The sequence below is a fragment of the Rhopalosiphum maidis genome, chromosome 1, assembly GCF_003676215.2.
Source record: "Rhopalosiphum maidis isolate BTI-1 chromosome 1, ASM367621v3, whole genome shotgun sequence".
In the NCBI taxonomy this organism is placed as follows: Eukaryota; Metazoa; Arthropoda; class Insecta; order Hemiptera; family Aphididae; genus Rhopalosiphum; species Rhopalosiphum maidis.
Window position 1 is genome coordinate 65,089,122 of NC_040877.1, and position 23,596 is coordinate 65,112,717.

A 23,596-nucleotide genomic window follows, 5' to 3' on the forward strand; every position below is an offset into this window, starting at 1 on the left:
TTTTTGTTTATAAACAGTTAAAGTTCAAAAATTTACGAAATATATCAAAATCGCGAAAATTTGCAAGAAATTTTACAGTCATTTTACAGTACATTATCATTGACTGACAAATCATCTCCGTTCAGAATCGTTTTTCGTATACAAGGATACCTGCCGTTGCATTCTGCATTCAAATTTAACATATCCATTATAGAGACCAGTGACCTACTCTCCATCTCTATTATTTAATTACATAGTTATATTATTAAATTAATAAAGAAAAAAGTTTGTTTGATTAAGTTAATTAATTGAAGTTATAATATTTATATAAAATGATTTACTCATTTGTTATATTATGCATTGAAACTTATTCTGTTTCTATATAATTTTAAAATATTGTATGAATATCGTCAATAAATTCCTATATTTTATAATGATAAGTTGAATAAACCCGAAGCTATTCATTTGAAATTTGAATTGTTAATATTTTTTCAAAATTTAATAATTTAAAATCATTACATTACCATGTATTTTTAATTTTAGATTCTGAGAGAAGCGATCAAATAATATTTTGATTTTTACAATGATGTGTGTGTGTGTTTTTTTTTGGCCTGTGTAAACGATAATACGATTTTATTCTTGGGCCGTATTATACATTTATTATGACCAACAATATTTATTCTTTGAAACTTGTATTTATTTTATCATAACTCATAATGCCTACCTACATAAATACGTATTCACCAACCGACCAACTGTTGTATTTTCTATAATAGATATAAAGATTGAAGAAACTTTGGTATTCTATTTATTATTTTAAATGTATTTACATTGAAAACGAAATTGCTATAATTTCGAATGCAAAGACATGTATATCTAAACTAAAGAAAACATAAGTGAATCTTTCTGCGTCTCTTAATATATATTTTTGCGTCAGTAAGTGTACAATCTTGATTTATCAGCCACATTCAGTTGATAGTAAGTTATTCTGCTGCCTCATAGCCCATAACATTTCGTATCGCTTGTACACAGCATTATGCCCGTTATGTCCGATAGAATCACGCGGTATAGTCGATGCGTCGTCGTCGTCGAGTTGTTGAGTCGTAAAACGCAAACATATTTAGATGTATGCGCCGTTTAATCGCAGGTTATATAATCTGCAGGCGTTCAGATACACAAGTACAGGCCGAGCAAAATTCCTAAGGTGAGCCTCACTGATGGGCGTAATAATAGCCATTCGATGGTTGCAACGTAATATATTGACGACACTGTGGTGAGAACTATTATTATACGGTACCCGTTGTTCGTGCTAAGGAAACAATGGGGAGACAAAGTTTGTTCCAGAAAATCGAATAATAATTGTTACAAACGCGCTGCGATAATATTATAATACAACCAGCACTCGGGACATCCAACATTATATACGTGTGTCGGTATAAATGTATTTTCATTTACGTAATCGAGAGTATTATAATAGGTATATATAATAACAGTCCAAATAATAATAGAAAAAACGACATTTTTTACATTATTTTATGCGTGAGTACAATATTATTTTCGTATTACCGTGTACAGATAGTTAATTATTAAATACAACTTTAACTTGTGTGCGATATAAAACGTAAGTCACTATACCTGAATTATGTATTGTACGTAGTATCTATTGTAATCCATACATAATATATGTAATAATTTACTTGGTCAATAATACTTTTTTATTCATCGTGCTTTATTTTTTAGAGAAATATGACTTATTTATTAGATATGAAATTTTGAAAAGAATTGTGTTCCGGCATTGTGCCGTTGTTAAAAGCCAAAAAACTCGTGTTCTGAAACCTTCGTCTGTCTATCAGGTACAATTTATGAACCATGCACTATTATGTCTGTGCCAAAAACCATTCGTTCAACCACAAAAAAAAAAAAAAAAACTAAAGAGACAACAGTATACGTCGGCTAAAAGCGTCTAGTATTTTTCATGGCGCCTAAACGGCTGGACTAACGTTTTATATTATATATATAAAAAGCATGTGATACAGAGTCTTATCGAGTCGTGATTGAAAATCGAAATGATAAAATGGTAATATAAACGTATTTTCATAGAATAAATCTATTTTTCGAATATATAATGTATTTTATTATATTTATTATTTATGTTGTATTCGTAAGAGTGATTATTAAAAACTTTAACGGATTTTAATAATACATATGTTCTTAATAATATTATGGTTTTAAAACCAAAAAATATGTAGTACAACGATAAGAAAAGATATGACATTATATTGTAAGTATATCAATAACAAATAATTAACTAATAAACTGAACTGATATAAGAAAAATACAGTTTAAATTTATTTTGCTTATTGAACGTATTGAGAATAATTTCATAAACTATACTATTCCTATAAGTTTAGTTTTTTTTTTTAGGAAAAGGTATTTTTTTTTTAATTTATCAAAATATTTCATGAAACGATTCTATTATAATTTCTTATTATCTTATGTGTTAATAATAAGTATAATTATTTTTTTTTTACATAATATGTATTTAAACATTATTAAAAAGCAAAATATAATTAATATTAGAAGTTTAAGATTTTTATATAATATAACCCATTTGAAATTAATGTTGATTTACTGATGTTTAAGACGTATACTGTAGTAATGTCTTATATTGCTGATTTTACATGTATATTTTGGTAATATATCTACTAAAACTCCATTTGTAATGTAACGTTGTAGTTAAAAATTGATACTACTTTTTATATTACGTTGGTAAAGTTCCAACATTTTTTTGTACTATTTGTAGTTAGATTAGCACATATATAATTTGTGGTCCTGTTAGTAAGTTTGAATTATATATCATTACGAACAATGCAGTAAAGTGTCTTGCACACAATTTTTTTTTCCTCTTTGATTTATTTATACGCTGAACTACTGTTTCTTAAAAGCTGTAACGATATTCGAATTGTATTGTTTCCTGCTAAAAACTGCAGGAACAACGGAAATATACGTACACTGATATGCAAATATTCCGTCCTTGTCCACAAAAGTGTCTACTAAATTACTCGATTACTCGCGGAGTGCACAACTTTTCCGCGTTTTTATTGTTTGTTTTGTTTTAAACTGTTGCCGGAGACTAATTAACCGACATTGCATAATAAATTCAGTTTTCAAACTTTCTAATGATCCCGCGCCAGTGTGTTTTTAACACGCTTTGACCAATTTAGATGTCTATAATTATTTAGGACGCGGCGCCACCGTAAAGTACTCAGTCGCGTAGTTGGACTCTCGAGATTAGCGTTATCCCGCCGAGTTTCGTTTTGATCCAGGAGTTTTTAAACGTGCCCTAATTGCCCAATTCGTATTTGTCATTGTCGCACCATTATAATATGTATATACTATCTTAGCAGCCGCCATCTTGTATACTCGACGTTCCCCGCTGGGATCGGAAAACTCGCCCCAGACAGAAAATAAAGCCAATTTGTACATAGACTCGGTTTGGCTCGTCACCATCGTGAATGTATTATTTTTTCCATTTTCGTGCATCAAAAACCGAATATTCCCTAACCGACTGCCGTCGAAAATAAGCGTTCTCACGGTATGACATTCGCACCTATACGTGTATAATATTATACGTCAACAAACCAATTATTTTCGACGCTAACGATCGGTATTATTTCCAAGTCCCCGCAATTGTAAGCCTGATTCTTGGTCTCAGTATCAGGCATGCGATGATCGTATTATGTAAGGCCAGTAGAGTTTATGAATAAGTTTTACTTAGTCAAGTATTATAAATGAAAATATGTGAATGATTTACAAGTTCATATGGACGGTAACATTTCTTTAAACATATCTGCTCATAGCAGTTAAGTTATTAAAATTTGTAGTATTAATAAATATATATAGTCACATCTTGATAAAACAATGACACGATTAAATAAAAAATAAACAAAGGTGGGCAAGTTTATCGTTTTGTTGTACAGTAAGTGTCTCAAATTTGAATAGATATGTTAAATTTGAATTAAATGATACATCATTGTACACGAATAACAATTGTGAGCGAAGACGATTTGTTAGCATGAATCATTGCATGATATTATATATATATATTTTTATTGTTATTAAAGTAATTTATTTTACTAATACGAGTAGTATTATGGTAGGTTGATTTAAGTTTTTACGAAAACATTGCATTTACTATATTAATATTATTTAATTATTACCTAGTATGTACTTATACTTATCAGTTTATACAATACTATATAATTATTATTAGTTTTCGAGTCAATACCACTTTATTGTAAATAGTGTGAATAGGTTCATGGTATAAATAGATTATAGCTTGAACAATTAACCAACATATTTAGAAAATATCATTGTGTTTAGTAAAATGTATAATACAATATATAAACACATTATTTCTTCTTTTAAATTATAGTAAAATAACTAATATCGTTATTCTTAAACTAAATTTATAATTTCGTTCAAATTTGAACTGTAAATTAAAGTTAATATTTTAAATTTCAATTTTAAATCTGTTATTTGTTTTTGAATAACAGCAAAAAAATAAAATGTGGCCAAAAATTAATTGTGTGTACAAATTCCTGTTTTTCTTTAACTTCTGCTTGGTTTTTCATGATTATTTAGAAGAATACTTGACATTTTTAATTTTTAATTCTCTAAAAAAAATATTGAACTTAGAATCTAAGATGGTAAAAATTCTCTAATGCAAAAATTATTAACCTGTTGACTTAGTTTAATTAATAGTGTGCGTATGAATTATTAATATCACTAACTTGATTTTGTGTAATAAGTATTCATTATTATAAAACAAAAAAATAGCTAAACCAGACACAGAAAGCTTGAACCTTTGGTGCCTTAATTGTATGTGTGTTGTCTTGTTTGATTTTTCTTGTTGGTCGTGATGGTATAAGTGTAGGTAGAAGCAGAAGCGCACTGTTAAAAAAAAGCCTCTAGGCTCAATATTCATTATGCACATTTAATGTGGTCTTATTTAACATGAATTTAATTAAATATATCTTTTATACAACAGCATGTGATACCACGTGATTCGTAGCTATCATACAATATCAGATACATATTATATTACGATTATATTACGTTATAGATGTTTCGAAGACTATTCAAACATTAAAATTATCTTTCTCCAAATCAGTATTTTAAAATAAATATAGTAATTATCTTCTATATTATAAACGTCAATCAAAGAAAAAAAATTATATACGTTTTAAAAATAACAATAATCACATTATTATATCTTTAATTCTTATTTTTCTTCTTTTTTTTTAGCAAAGTACATTTAAATTTTACAATTCAAATCAGAATATTTGTCGGAGTATTATGATATTACATAAAAATTGAATTTTGAAGAAAATAGTTAATTAGTAATATTTAATAAGCATTTATAGTGTAAATGAGGTTTATAGACAAAGAAACAAACATAATTTCAAAATTAATATATAATTTGTTTCGTTAAGAATTTAATTACGATTTGATTCCAATTACTGTCAATTAAATTATAAGAATATAATTATAAGATATTATGATGCTGTAATAATAAAATTAATAAGCTATATTATATCTAAAGAAAACCCTAATAATTCATATAAATCTTAACCAAATCTTATTTAAATCGTGTTTATATTATATTTTAAAGTAAAAAGAAAAAAGAAAAAAGTAAATGATACAAGCTGGTAAACTCTCGGATGTCGATAAAAATCCCAAACGGTCATTTTACCTAGATAACATAAGATTATACAAATATTTGTTTCATGATTTTATTTATACGTCATCATCATAACTCATTATTTATATATGAATAAATATTTAAGGACAAATTAGCGTTTTATATTTTGTTTATTGTAATCCCATTATTATATTATTTTTCAAGTATTTTAAATTTTAAATAGATGCCATAAATTATGATCATACGGCGTTATGGATAGGCAATTCAGGTACACCACTTTTGTATGTCCATTTAATAGTACAATTAAAATGCCTCTTGTTAATGTAACATTATTGAACATAAATGTAGATTATGAACATTCAAATAAAATTATAATAAAAAAAAAGGAAAAAAAAATAGTGTGTTTTTATTGTTTCTAAGTATCATAATATATTTATATAACTATTAAATAACATTTTAAGTAGAAAATATAAAATAGATTGATAAAAGTTTTATTTTTAACAAAACTAATAAGCAATCAAGAATAATGTATAAATATAAATACGCATCAAACATTTTTATTCAAAAGCTTACAGTTATTAACATTTTATTGTGCTGAATACTATTAACTACATGTATTTATAATACCTTCAATTTTCAAGTAGTAAAACAACTCTTTTGATTGTATTTAAAATTATCTTATGCTCTTATTGTTACTATATTTTTTTTTTGTAGTTATTTTTCCCCATGATTCATAAAATTTATTTGCTGATTTGGTGATTTTTTTGATCACTCATTGTATATATATATATATATATATATATATTCATACATAATACACATACACACATAACAAAAAAACACATCATTTCAAAATCATTAAATCAATTATTAATATATTCGTCGCTCTGTTTAGGATCTTCAAAAGTTACAATTCTGTAGTGAAAAAAAATTAATTTGTTGACTTATGTTTAACGAACTGTGTGGTAGTGTATACATAAATTATGAGCATTTAAAAATAATAAAACTCATTAAATAGGTTTTATGTGATAGGTATTTTTTTATTATGACTAATATTATATCGTTGTAAAATTAATATATTCATCGCTTTGCTCAGATTCTAAAATACACTACTACAGTTTTAACTCAATTAATATGAATTATCTTAGTTACAATATGATCTAATATTATAATTAAGCTCTAATTACTTAGTTTCATAAAAGTTCCATTTCTTTGACATTTAAAATTATATTTCCTAAAGTTAACTAGGTATACCTTTTCCTATAAGCTGTAAATATTCCATCAAATGCGTTATAAACTTAAGTATTTTTTTCCATCATGATATTTTAATAAATTAACACCATATTGTTTGAGGTTTAATAATACAAAGTATTTTATATTTTTAAGTGTTCAATATCCATTAAGAATAAGCTTAAATTAACCGAATTTCATCATAAAATATGAACTAATATTCAGGAAAATTAAATGTTATTTTTAATTATTAAATATATCTATAACATTGAAACCTTTGAAACTTAAACAGCGAACAACTAGTACAAATGTTCGAATACGTTATATCTTGAAGACATTAATATGTTTTTAAAAATAGTTATTCAAAAAATAAACATCGGTATATAATTATGTTTTTCTACAAAATACTTCAATACTTCAATCTAATACATTAAAAAAAAATGTATTTAAGTAAAATATTTGTTGTTCGGTGGACTAATCATCGATAATAATGAGAAAATAAATGTTTATTGGGAATAAACTTGAAATTGCATGCAGATTGTTTTGCTTACCAGATATTATAATATGTATGTTTATTCAATTAGATGAATTAAATAGTAAAAATGTATTATATGTATGTGTGTGTGTGTGTGTGTGTGTGTGTGTAATCTTTTAGTTCATTGCTCTGACCTAAAATAAACCATATTAATAACATCTCTAGAATTTATTATTCCCAGTGATACTCAATTTTAAATTACATTTTAATATGAACGAAAATAAATATAACGAAATGTGTAGGTAAATTATTATGTGATCAAAAATGTTTTAATAACATTTTTATTTTATTTGTTGGAATTATTTTAAATACAATTTATAATATTCTTTTCAACGTTAGATTTTTATTTTATAAAGGAAAATTATTGTTGACAAAACGTCTGATATTTACATAAACAATTTTAAATTAAAATGTTAGAGTTTGCTTTTTTTGACTTTGTTTTTATATTTACAATGTTTTGGTTTTGTATTACATATATATATATATATATAATATATGTTTTTACAATACCATAACTCAAAAAATAACATTGTGGTTTCAGGTTATGTATCAGTATTTTGCTTGTATAAGAAGAAAATTCAGAAATCAGATACAATTTTTAAGTAAAAAGAAAAATATTTTTATAATTTAAATCCCATTTAAATATTTTTATACTAAGGATTATGATTTTATAAAATTAAGATTTAAAAAAAAATGTATATTTTGCTAATGGCCATTATTATTTGAGGTTAAATATCGTTTATTAAATTTTAAAGTGATTTTTATTTCTTCTAAATAATATTGAAATGTATAATTTATAAAGTTTTAATTATCAATTTTTCGTTTAAATTACTTATTATAATAACTGTGCTATAATATATATTATATTTATTTTACTACCGTTTTATAGTTAGATACATATATTATATTATACAATATTCATATTTTTGAATATATTTCTAACACTGTAAAAATATTCATATACTGACACTGTGCTGTGCAATTTTTCATAAAACGAGTTATCTGTATAATATATTAAATAATATCCACACATATATTTAAATGATATAGGAGAATTTTTTTTTTTAAATTCTTACATAAAACATCTTTTGAATAGGAACAACTGTATTAAATCATTCTACTATGACGAGTCTTAATAGTTTAACATAGCAAACAGAATTTGGAAAATTGTAGTTGGGGAAAGAGGATTAAATAAATCAATTTAGGAGATTGGCGAATGAAAGTCTGTTAAGTCTATTTTTATTAAATTCCTAGTAAATTGAAAAATATTATATTGTACTAAGGCAATTCAAAAAGTTTCTATGAAGGTAAACCATAGCTTATAGTAAAAGTTTTTTTGGTGTTACTATAATGAATTGAATCATAAACTCTTTTTCGGGATATTAACAAGTTAATATAATAAATACGGTGAGTTCATTTATTTTAAAAATAAAATTATTAGTGGTGATATACAATAAAACTACGATTCACAATATGATATTAATCAAATTAATGATCGGGTAATACCATTAATTAATACGCAGCTTGTTATATAGATTTCATCATCTGCAGAATGAAACTGTAAAATTTATATTTATAACGTGAGTAATATTACTTAGGTTCTCATGATATAATAGAGACTGCAAATTAAACGGTTGGATAAACGATTCTATTATATAGGTTAATCAACCGATAATTGTGTGTTAATAGGTAAGCTTCGTATTGAAATGGTATTTTATAAATTAATATACGACGATAATAATATTTAAAAATTAATATTCATAGTTATAAAATTTTATATTTTAATCACCCTAGTTACTTATTTTAGTAGTTATAAGCCAAAATTGAAAATTTGAAATTTTGTGATCAGTATTAGATCCCTATTCAAAATAATATACGTACGATATAAACAGTTATTTAACCTGAATCTCAATTTATAAAAGAATTGAAATATTATAAAATTGTAAATACATAATATATTAATTACATGAATTTAAATAGTAAACATACCAAAAAAAAAAAAAACATATATTAAACACATCGCTGTTAATTAAATAACACTCGACAATATATTATCTTGGCTTGAACTAAAGAATAACATATGAGAGAGAGGGTGTAGATTTATTTCCATATTATTAGCGTATCTAGTAGTATTGTCGTGTATAAACACTTAAACATGATTTTAAATGTTCAGTATTGGAGGAGAGAAGTTGATAAGTGGATTACTAAAATATAATAGTAAAATATAAATTATAATATGTGAGTATAATATTATGTGTATTATTGTTAAATACATGATGACAACCATTTAACAAAAGTGACACTTACACAATTTGTAATTTGTCATCATTAAATTATTGCTTGTAATTTTACTGTTTTGGCCTATATATCCATCAGTATGTTTTTTTAATAAATAAATAAATAAATAAAATATAATTCCAATTATTAGGCTATATTAAGATCGAAATACTTTTGATTTTACATAAAGTTTCAAAAAACTGTTAAGTATTATGGCAATATAAATGTTTATTTATTTATTTTTAAATACAACCCTTGTATGAGTTTATAGTGTTTCACAGAAGTAATTTCAAGAATAATATTATTAGATTCTACGCGGAATGATGTTTTATGATATTGATCTATCAATGATGTGTGTATTTTCTTGTTTAAAATTTCCAAAGTTCTTTCAAAGTTTTTATTATAGCCATTTAAAGATATTAAAGATATATTGTATATTTTTTAATCAACATTTAAAATTTAAATTTTGACAAGATTATTCATAACCATAAATATTTTGGAAATTATTTTGTAATTTATAAAGTTTTCATTTTGATACTTACGGGTTGAAAATGTAATACAATTTTTTTGTAAGTAATCCATATTGAAAGCAAAAATTTAAAAATATATGAAACTTGTATTTGACAAATTTTGGCTAAATTCAATATTTAAACGATGAATAATAATTTTAGTTATATTTTTTGTAATTAAAAATAATTTTTCGTGAGTATTTGGAACTTTTACCTTTATTATTATATTTTATATACACATTGACATTTTCAAATTGTATTTAAGTAAATAATTTTTATTATATATTATGTAGCTTATACCATATTATTAGTTTTAGTAAAATAAATAAATAATTATTATAATAATAATAAATTAATAGCTGTATAAATATATGATAGTAGTCTGATAGACTGTCTCCTCTCTGAACCATTACAATGATTTATCATTGAATTTAATATGTTTTTATTTATTACAGTGATCTTTCATTGACGAGTTACTACTGGCTTCTATAATTATTATATAGTAAAGTGGATACGTTCATCTCTTCTTTTTTTTTTTCAATGACATTTTATAACCACATTAATGTCAATTATAAAATTCATAAAACAAATATTTCGTTAATGATAGGTATTTTCATAATTTAAATAACTATATTTTATTAACTGAAATAGTCAAATATTATATTGTATTAAAATTATATATGTTTTTAATTCACGTGTCAGTAAAATTTAATGTCTGAAATTTACTTTTAACCTTTTTAACCTAACTTATATTTTTATTATATTAAACTTAATTACTCTTCCAGGAACTAAGGTTTATGACCGTCATACATGCAGATACCAAAGCAATAATTTTTTAGAGTTAATTTCGAAACACCTATGTAGTTTTATGTGTTTGTTATGTGGAATAATATTATACAGCAATTATTAGATGTTTCATAGAATCTATTTTGAAGCTGTAAATCTTTAATTTATTTCAGGTAGTATTAGTTATAATTATATCTAAATGTATTCTATAAGACTTTGTATTTATCTGTAAATTTGTAAATTAAATATTCTTTGAAATAAACCTCATTACGAGGCATGCTTGAAAATAGTTTCCTGATTTAAATTGCTACATGTCACTTTATAATCAGAATTACATTGTCTACATCTAAATAGCTAATAAGCTGTACTGTACATACCTACTTATAATAATAAGTACAAGAAATTATCGTGTTATGGTGTATATGTAAATTTTAATATTTAATTATTCAAATTAATTTATATAGTTGGATTTACATGCACTAACGAATTACATTAGTAATTATTAAAATATTATTTTATACCAAAAATCCAAATAAAATTTTAGAATCCATAAAATGCACTGCAGATATAATATTTGTATATCAATTCTGGGCATGTAATTATTTCTTGGAATAGACAAAATAAATTGCATAAATAGACTATATTATACCAGGTTTTTATGCATTTAATAATACATATTATTGGATTAATATACATAATTACAATTAATATTTATAAGCTTATCATTGCACACGTTTTATGATATCTCCAATGGTTGCTTGTTACTATAATAGATGTATAATTATTAATAAAAAACAATTATTATATTATTTTTTTGTATTTACAAATGTAGACGGTATATACTTATGATAGTTATTTAAAATGTTTATTAAATACGATCATTTTGCTAAATTAAAGTTTTTAAAAAATAAATATTAAAATATTTATTTCTATGGATGCAAAATTATCTAAGATTGCTAAATCTAAACAAATATAAGTATATTTCTATTAATTGTTAATATGATTAAACTTTGGGTGGTTAACTGTAAGTATGTTTGAGACTTTGATTATCTATATATTTTTATTATTATGTATTGTATTTTGAAAATTATTTTCATTGGTGGTAATATTATTATACAGTTACTTACTTTTATATCATACATTTACCATACAATATCAGCTACTAAAATTTTACTTGACTAAATTACTAAAGTAGGTCACAGTATAACATATCATTTTGATCTACTGGCATCTAATATTACAACTATATAGTTATGATTTGTATAATAACTAGATTTCGTTACACAGACAATAACTTTCAATTTCCCACTAAACAACATCATGAAACAAGATTTAATATAAAATCTATTATATACTATTACCCAGCCTATATGTATTTCCATCATCTACGCACTATAATTTTGTGTTTTTCTCCAAGGAAATCCAATTAAGACCCATCCAATTGTTGTATATTCTTAATTTTACTTTTTATTTTACCTTTTTCTCATCCCCTTTTAAGTCGTATAAAAGATCATCTGATTTATGGCATTACTACAACTAGTAGTAGTAAATTGTCCTTTATCTATTTTAAGGACCCCTACGATGAGCTTGGCGTTCTACCCCACCTCTGCAGGAACGGTTGTATATATATTAATATATATATATATACATATACATTAATAGCGTTTCGGAGAAAAAAAAATAAAACAGGAAAAGCCCTGTATACAGTTTGTTTCCTTTGTGTTCCCCCGGAGGAGTGTAATTCTGTTAAATGGGTCTACAGATAAGGCACAGGACTACGTGTTTAATGGTTGCTACCTCTTACCGTCCATCGTTTGACAAGGTCGAGGACAGTGTATTTGTGTGTGGGTGTGATTGTGTAAAATCAACCGGAAAATAAAAATGAAGGAAACAATATTTACGATTACCAAATCATTTTCTATTATCCATACTGTAACTGTAACGTAGAATTTGGTATGCTCAAGCTCTCACGATTTGTCTTCTTAATTAATATTTATCTCAGAGCATTCCCCGGAGCTGTAAACAGTTTCCATTTTATTCACATTCGAATACGCACGTTTAACTCTTCCTGTAGCGATATGACTTACGCCACGTGACGCCCAACGAGAAACACTAATATTATGTTATACAATTTACTCCTATATTATATGATAATTTATAGTGGTTTGTGAGCCCAGAGCCTATTAAAAAAAAAAAAAAATTTATAGTAAGTTGTAAATTTGTAATTTAATAAACGTATACAATTTTATTATTTCGTATAATAATATTATACACTCCCATACTATTTTCAGGTCGATTCTGATGCTTCATAATACACACTATACGTGTATATTGTATCAATTTAACACTTAAATGTATACAAAATAAAAACTGAATCTAATGGTTATAGATTTATAGTAAATAATTTATTGTTTATTTGAAATACAAAAAGTAAATAAAGTATGAGAAAAATGCATTATATTAAACATAATTCATTGGTGCAGAAAATAATTTAGTCAATTTATTTTTTAGGTTTATCACAATATCCTTGTACTTTTTTTATTCAATGAAATAATATTGACTATATATACAAATTCCTGACTTTGGTAAACTTTATTAAATATGTCATCAATAAAATTTGTTTTTTTATTTTCTCTAAAATATGGCGCGATATTATTCATAGTAATATTTTAAATCATAATCATAATCTATAATATTTGTATACATTATGTTATTTCATATTACAAAGTTTTGCGGCGCATATTACTCAATATAACTTGTCCTCCTTATTGTGACATCATCGCCATCATAACATAGTTTTGCGGAGCAGACAGTGAAACTGCAGCGTGGCAACTTCGGGGCGGTGGTTAAAAATTGTATCGTAATAAATAGCCGCGAAGAAATTGATGACTCGACAGTACTATGTGGATGTTCGTATGTAAAATTTGCGGTTAACGAGCGGCGCCGTGCTGCCAGTCCGGTGTATCCATTTTCGAAATTACTTTACGCTACAAAAAGCCAGTTTTTCCTTTCCCGCTTCCACCTGTCACAGCACCGCTGTTGCATTTCCTCACTCCATCGTCATACTCTCTATCGTTATCTCTCGTTTTTTTTTTTGTTCTAATATTCATATTGTACTGCAACGATATTATGTTTGCATTAATTTACAGAGTTGGATTGGTTTCAAAGCGAAAAGAAAAGAATTACGTGTTACAGCATTATATCCGGTAGTGTCGTTCGGTCTATTTGAATACCGATCGTTATAATGAAACGCAATACTACATTTGACTAAAATTTCATTTAAAAACCATATAACCACTTTTTTGTTAAAAGTTTATCGAATCCTACATTTTATTTTTTTTTTAACAAATGTGTTTAAATAATTATAATCAAAAATCATGTTTCATGTGTCTGCATGAATTTACGTTAAGTCTATGGCATCATGTATAATACGTTATTTTTTAATTTTTAAGCATCAAGAAATTAATAAAGAATAAAACATATTATTAAGATGATTTTTGAAAACAAATTGTTATATTTTACAACACAATTCTAATATTTAACACAAATTTACCTATATAGTAAAACTAAAGTGTTCTGGTTTAATTATAATTTGAGATAAATAAACAATACAAATTATAAAAATAAATAATTGTATTTCATACAGTTCTTAAAGAACGTAATTATAACAAGTTTTTTATACTCTTAATTTTGATGAATGTAATGAATTAATTAAAATTTGATGTTTATTTATGTATACAAATGTAAATATTAGAATATAAATTTTATTTATTTCGTATTAAATTTATATTATTTTGTATAACAATTTATGTAAACTAGATTTCTATTATTCAAAGTGTTATTATATATAATAATATATTATACGGGTCTTGAAAAAAGAATCAAACTGTAAATAACTTCCTAAGAAACCACAAAGCTCATTAAATTCCGGATGTCTGGTAGTAAACAAATAATTTGCTGCCATACAAATTTTTTGACAATCATGTCAAATAATGTTCTTAAATAAAAGCAAAATATTATTATTTGTTTATTCTTAACGAATAACAAATATATTTTCAATAGTTGATAGATTAAAATGATACAGTTAATACGATTTCATATTTTAAATAAGTAAAAAAAAAAATTGTAAGTACTTAATTAAAATTATAAAAATAGTAAAAAAACATACTGATTTATAAACTATAGATTAAAAAATATCTGTTTTATTGTTCAAGTCAGTATTATGTTTCCCATATTAATCTTGTATTTAAATAATTTATTTTTTAATAAGATGAACATTTTTAAAATTTATAAATTTTTCAAAGATTAAAAAATATTATACTATACGAGTAGATAAAACTATCTATATATGCCTATATGCGTGATGACATATGAACAGACGAAATCATTAAATTACATACAGTCCATACTGACCAGATAAATTGCTATCTTGTACATACCTAAACATAAAAATTTAAAATTATATATGAGTACCTATAAGTACATATTGTACTTCAAATAATTTTATATTGAACTAATTAATCATGAAGCTTAAAGCGTATTAAAATAACATAAAAAAATATTATAGTATAAGATATAAATTCTATAATGTTTGATGTATTTCGATAATAAAAATAATTTGCACACTTAGTTAATATGGTTTAAACGGGGTAATTAAAACACGTTTTTAGGGCTTTAAATTTATATATAACGCGTGGTTCTTAGAATTTCCATCCTCATTAACCTAGCACGTATACGTATATTTGACACGTTTCAACAGCGTTCATTAATATTGAAACAAACACCTCTAACCTAAAATTGATTCAATCCTAAAGTGTTTTAGACATTTCAAGTTTCCAACCATGATTTAGACATTCTACCACCTGCACTTTCCACCACAAATGAACGATGAGTTGTATATGCGCTGTCCGGAAGCTAACTAATTGCCTTTCATACAGTCACGTGTACACAACGCGTATTACGCACGTACATATGAGCTAATATTGTTACACAAACTATTAAAGTTCTGGAAACCAGTTATTAAAAATCTAGTTTAATTTTTTACTCACCGCACGTTATTTTATTTCTTGTACATATTATGAAAACATCATAGGTGTAAAGTTATTCATTAGTATAATGTTTCCACTTAAATAAGTTCTTTAAGTACGCGTGCTGGGTACCATTATCTGTTTATTAAAAATTATTTGGTATATTTTCTAACAAGTATTTTTAGACTACATTTTAAGGGTCATGATGATTTGGGCTAATAATTGAGCCGAATATCTAATGAATACAATTTTTTTATTTATTTTTTTAAGAAATTTACTCAAAATTTCATATTCAAAGTGTCCAAGATAATAAAAATACAAAGTAAATAAGAATTAATTAGCTTAAAAAATCAATTTTTTATTTTACCGCTTTGAATTTAAATGTAACAACAAATAACTGGGTTGTTACTTTACTTGACTTAAACATAAAATAATATAAAATTCAGAAATTAGGTACATAATAATAATAAAAAAAAAATATAATAATAATAGCTAACTAACCTGTTGCTATTAGGTTCGATGCATTTGCAGAATCTTCCAATTAAAAGAATATATTTGTCATTCAGCAACTTCTGAAACTAAACATATAACAATTAATTCAATTATAAAAAAAAAAAATAATAATAAAATTGTATTGCGTTAATAATTAATGAGCAATTTGTATTTTTTTTAGGAGAGTTAATTTGTCATAATTTAATCGTTTATATATAAAATACATTTAACCTATTATAGCTATATTGATATATCACATTAGGTTAAATAAATACAACATATGGTTTAACTACACAAAAAGTGACAACCTGAAGAAATTTGCCTTAAGTTAGATTATACACGAAAGTGCACGGTTATTTGATGTATATACATTGGTATACATTGGTATTAAATACATAATTGATCCAACAGATGAGATGACAAAAACATTATTTTTGGGATCTTCTAATCATTAATTTGAATAATGCAGATTAAATACTGATTTGTTTTAATAAAATTAAATAAATAACAAAACTTTATGTATTTTTTAAAATAGGTACAAGATCGTGTATATTTTCATAGTTTTATTTATAGACAGAATGAATGCAATATGATAATAGTAATAATGTTATTTGCATATATTTTTTTATTAATATTATATTATACAAATCCAAAATAAAGAAAACAAAAAAATGGGTAAAAAGCCTTGATAAAATCATTTAGAAGAAACAAACATATAATTTTCCTAAACAACGATAGTGACAATAAAATGGAACGGTAAAATTAATGATTAAGAACGTGGTTAGTTATTTAAAAAAAGTGAATGTTACACAATTGTTATTAGATATTAGAATATTAAATTTTTAAACTTTAAATTATCTTAGATAAAATTTATCTTAGAAATCAATGTTTTTTAATTGCCTTTTAAACGACCAATTATTATCATTATTATCAATATTCGAGAACCGAGAGTACATTTTAGCATTTTTGTGATTTTACGATAATTAAAAAAATTCATTTGTATAAAAAACTGAGCATAAACATATTCATTCTAAGAAAAAAAAATAAAGCTTTTTCATCATATTCATGAAAATCCACTACAAACTTGTATTTATCGATACATTGAATAATATGTAATGACTAATGACCATTATTTAGTAAAAACGTATAGAATATTTACAATTTAAGAGGTAATAATACATTTTTAAATTATTAAATAAAAATAAACGACTGATTTAGTACCCATAAGTAAGTACGATATTTCAACATTGAACCCATCATCAATCATTAAACCATGCCACTTATTATAATACACATTGAATTGATTATACATAAAATATTTAACATCAACTAGGTAGTGGTGATTTGACTTAAACCATAATAAAGTATTATAAGTTATTATATTTTATAATGTTTATGAGAATTTATAAAAATAGAATTACTGATAGAAATATTAAATGCAATAGTAATTAAATAGATCAGTAATATTTTGGATTTTTATTTAACAATAAATATATATTAAATGACGTGTAATATTAAAAATTAATTCTTAGTAAATAAATAAAATTCTTAAAAATCTAATATTTAAATCTTATAACGAAATATAATTAGCCATTTTGTTTATATTATTACTTTTTGAAACTATGATATTAAACTCTTTCTAGTAATTGTTAACGAAATAAATTATTTAAATCATATGACAAGGCATAAATAGAAAGTCAAATCATTCAAAGGTATTGAATAAAATATATTTAATTAAAAACCAAAATTAACTAACTGATAAATTATATTGTATAAAACCTCTATGTTTCATTATGGTTATGTGCAGCTTCACAACTTAAAGTAGACCTAAAAATAAATGAAGCCTTAAAAAAATGTTGAAATAGCTTTACAGGTGGTAAATGCACCTTAGTAATTGTAATTGAAAAAAATATTCAAAATTGAAGAAATAACATTGTAATTGCGCGTTATTTTTAAAATGTATAACAATTTAAAATGTAAATTTTATAATTTGTAAATATCTATATTTTAGTATTAAAAGTGCATATGTTATCGCATATATATATATATATTTACTTTATTGTTATTTTTACAACAAAAGTACAGATTTAATTAAATCAGTATAGTATTAAGTATTTTCAACTAAATAATAATTTGTTTTCAAATTATAAAATATTAGCTCTGATTCAAGTATTGGGTGGGCGACATTTTTTTTGTTTTACTGATTTCTAGCCATCACGTTTTCATGAATAAACCATTATTTTTTTCATACTTGTGTTTCTAGAAAATGAATCTCGTGGGATTTTTGGTTTTCCCAGAAGTACTTTAGATTCATACAGTTATTATTATTATTTTACATAAAAAATAATCGAATATTTGTACTTTGATACTTTGATTTGCATAGTTTTCCAAAATAATTTTCCAATATATTTTTATTGTAGAGAGGGCTTGTTTACAGAAAATATACATTTAATGAATATGGCATCGTGCTTTGGACATCTGAAAATGTTCGTTAAAAACATATTACGAATTCTATAAAATATCATATGCAATTTCAAAATAAATTAAGTATTCCATTACTAGTCATGTGTATAGATAATGTGTTTATAATAAATATGTGTTTGTGTGTGTGGGTGCGTGTGTTCAAAACATAATATTTTGTGTTTAAATATTAAACGATTATAATATCTGTGTAATGTGTATGCTAAGGTTAACATACTAAGTTATTGCAAAAAATATATTTAATTTTGAAGGATTACTGACATTTAAAAGTACATAATGTTTTATGAACATTTCTTTCCCATAAATATAATTATTGTTTAAGGACAATACAATTTATTGAATACCTACCTAAAAATATATATATATTTACGAGTATCTAAAAAAAAAAAAAATATCTCCCTAATATTTCAATTTCAATTTAATTTTGTAATTATATTGTATGAATGAATCTATTGTATCATACTAAATAATTAAACATTTCTTATGTAGTATAATTATATTAAATGTATAATCGTTATGTAGTGTACAATGGATATTGTTGTTTCTATTTCTAAAGATATTGATCTATTGAAATATTTCTCGATAATTGAATTTAGTTATTTATTTGAATTTAAATTTATGAACAATTATTTATCGAGTGGTACATCTGAACTTAAACTATTTATTTTTAATTATACCTACATAATTATAACATAATATCTTAACATATTATGTTATAATTCGATACATTTTAAATGTTATATTGAAATATTTAAAATTTATAAAAATAATTTAGCTTTAAATGGTCCAATAAAATGTTACTTTTAACTTTGTAATGTTCATGATATTTTATACATTAAAATGTTTAAGTACTTATTCGATATATTTTAATAAATTGTATATATCTCTGTAATTATTGATAGTTCTTTATAAAATACTATTTTAAATATATTGTATCAAAGAACGATTTAAATTAATTTAAATAAAATTGATTGACAGATTAAACTAATATACCTAATAATTTATATTACATAGTACATGCTACATGGTGAATAATATATGATAAATTAAAATAAAAGGAATTATATGAATCTCATTATATACCTATATATCGATTGATTTTTTATAATTATTTCATTTACTCGTAGTATGAATGGCAAGAAAGAGTGTAAGTTCAAACATAATTATTTAGTTGACGAGCTACTAATAACGGTTGTCCTTGTTTTCAGATAGATTATTTTTCCAAAAATCCGGTCGGAAAACATCTGTTGGCTGCTGTAGATGAGTTTTGGTTAGCTGACGTGAACAACTTGAGATGCAATTAACTTTCCCCTATCGCATCAACCCTTGTTCCGCAGTTCCATTCCTATAACCAACTGACATATTCGTGCTCTCATATCACAAATCCGTCATTATGTGGAGAAAAATAAAAAAGAGAAATGCTATTGGCATGACAAATATCCGTTCATCTATATACATATATCATATTATGTATAATTTGTACTCGGTTCTATAGCAAAAATAATTTAATACTCTATTAAAAAAAAAAAAAAAATGTTTTTTCTTAGTATACCTCGTCAGTCAAAACTAATGTTTTAAATTATCTTAATAATTTATATAGATGACTATGTTTTGTTTAAAAATTTAAAGTTTTTAAATTCTAGTTAATTATACTATCTACTTTATTATTGTCATTATATTTATTATATTATGTTTTAAAAACTTAATTTATTTAATGAACTTTGTAAGTTTTTCCTTGAGTCTGTTATGTTTTTTTGTTACCAATAATATTTGTAAAATTACAATTTTTCCGTTATATTTATAATAAATTAATAATTGAGAGTTCATAATAAAACATTGACAATTTGGATTTATTCAAATGATGTTGTTGCTTTTACGTTTTAATTGATTTAGTACGTTAAGTTGGCAGTGGCATAATATTAAATGTATTTAATGAACATACCGATATAATATTGTTTAGAATCGACAACTGATGAGTTTTCTGATAATATGTTTTCAATCATTGTTGATCTAAGCGACGTGTATATTATGATTTAGAGGAAAAAAAACGGATCCAATCGCGATGTGCGTGGTTAAATTGGTAGACACTAACGTAGTAACGTCATCGCATTCACATAATGTGAAAAGATTGACGGATGAGCGTAAGAAATACAAAAACGAGATAACAGTATAGTGTGTTTGCATTTTATCGACAATATTATAGATATAGTGAACAAAATATAAGGTCGGAACATTTCCTATTGAATAAAATTATGTAAAATCTAAAATTGTTGGAGACCGGTTAGTAGAACCGTATGCACATATTTTCAATATCGCATCGTCCAGATCGAAGTCACGTAGCTAACAGAATACATTCATTATTATTATTATTATATATTTATAACAGGGGTAAGGCCATTGGTTTTCTTTTCTCCGTTATGATAAATTTTTGGTTTAATATTTTATTGAGCTTATATTGTCTTTGAACAATATATAAAAGCATAATAATATATTAAACAGTACAGTCGGACTAACGGTTGGTATTAATTGGTCGTATAATTTGCCTATAGAATAGTCAGCAGCACCCGATTTATCAACGGAACGGCGTTGGTGTGTAGCAGGGAAATCGTGTGTCATTGTATCCGTTAGTCAACCCAAATTAATCAAAATTATCGAAATTAGGTCAGCAAGTTATTACCGAGACGGTGTTGCATTTGTTTTTAATTTCATTGACAAAACATTTTTACTAGACTGAACAACCCTATTATTTCATCACGACAATGAATATTATTTATCGGTTTTTTTTATAAATTATAAAATCAATTATAGATAGTATATAGGTTGGGTGAAATCAATAGCTCATAAATAATAATAATTTTATAAAATGTGATGATGTGTAATTCAAAACCTAAACTGAATATGGGGATAGACAATATCGCCTAGGCAAGTATAATATTATGGTAACAAATTAATTCTTAATTTGGAAATAATTTGACTGAATAGAAAACCACAATTATTTTTCAAAATTATATAGATTAAATATTTTAAAATAGTAATTAACTATTCAAAATTATTATTCTAATATTTTTTTTTATATAGTTCTTGATGGATTAATTATTCGAATCAAATTCGTATTCATTAAACAATCGTTAAGTAGGTTTATGCATGCTTATTAGTAGTATGTTATAAATTCTAAAATATGGCAACAAATATTTTTTATAACGATTATATTATTATAGTTAATTAAACAGTTAATAAAAATTAACACAATTCAAATTCTAACTAATGATTGTTATTATTGTCTCATTATATATCACCACTAATTTTTAATTATAAAAATATTTAATTCAGGTTAAATTGAATCTAAGCTATTATAAGTTTAAAAAAAGTTTAATATGAATTTTTATATTTAATGTATTTTTGCAGTTTGGAAAAGAACTTTTACAATATTTAGGCAATACAGATGATTAGTAAAATACAATAACATTGATAGTAATTATTCTTTATTTCTTTTTTTTTTTTCTACAAAAATATATCAATAAAACATTGTATTTTGTTATTTATTCTATCATAATATTATCAAAATACAGCTCAATATTTTAAACGGCTTTTACTTAAAGCCTCAATATTATAGTTATAAAAAATATCATATGTTTAATCTGTTTTTATAATTATTATTAAATTCAATATTCATAACAATACCAAATTTATTTTAAAAAGTTTTGGGTCGAAAATCACTTACGCTTTTCCCAAGGTGTAACACATGGCCATACATTTGTATATGGCATATCTATATATTATATTTACTTGAAAATAATAAAATTGGTTTTATAACAGTCATAACTGTGAACAAAGGCTCTTAAAGTCTGATGTAAAAATATGTATACCTACTATACCTACATCTATAATTACAGTGTGTTACATTTTATTATTACTATAATACTATGTACAATATGTTGCACTCTAAAGTTGAAGTAGGTATTGTGTTCCTAAAAATTTATTGAAAGTATGTTAGTAAAACATACAGTTTTAATTGACTTGAGGGATTTTATTTAAAATTTAAAACAATATCCAATAACCTTGAAATAAATTGTACGCAATTAAGTTTCTAAATGTTTTGTATATATATTTTAGGTATTGAACGTGAAAGATACGTATATTATGATTTCAGTGGCTTACATATTATTTTTTATTATTTATTAGAATTTTTATATTTTCAAATAGTATTTATTTTATTTTAGTAATAGAAAGACTAAAAATTTAATAACTGATTAACAATAATAATAATAGTAATAATATAAAAACGCATTAAATGATAAAATAATTACAAAAAAATGAATTAATACAATATTGTTAAAATAACAGAATCCACTACAGTAAATGTTTTAAATAATGTTTTATAATTATAAATACACATAATTCGTATCTAATTAGTTTACTGTAAATAACTTTTTTAGTTGAAAAAATAAAATAATGAAAATATATGATTGTATAGTAATTCATTGTAAAAATTCGCGTAAACCGTAATTAGTAATAACTGTCGAAAGATAATAATTATTACCACACAAATTACAGAAATAATTTTGTTTTATCTTGT

General features: G+C 24.1%; 1 protein-coding gene across 1 annotated transcript in view; it reads right to left on the reverse strand.

Moving 5' to 3' along the window:
- LOC113551885 (somatostatin receptor type 5-like) overlaps nt 1-23,596 on the reverse strand; it is a 190,578-nt gene that overhangs the window by 91,592 nt on the left and 75,390 nt on the right. Inside the window, exon 2 of the mRNA XM_026954440.1 lies at nt 16,549-16,625. The gene's annotated coding sequence lies outside the window, so the exon portion shown is untranslated. The remainder of the gene's footprint in view (nt 1-16,548; nt 16,626-23,596) is intronic.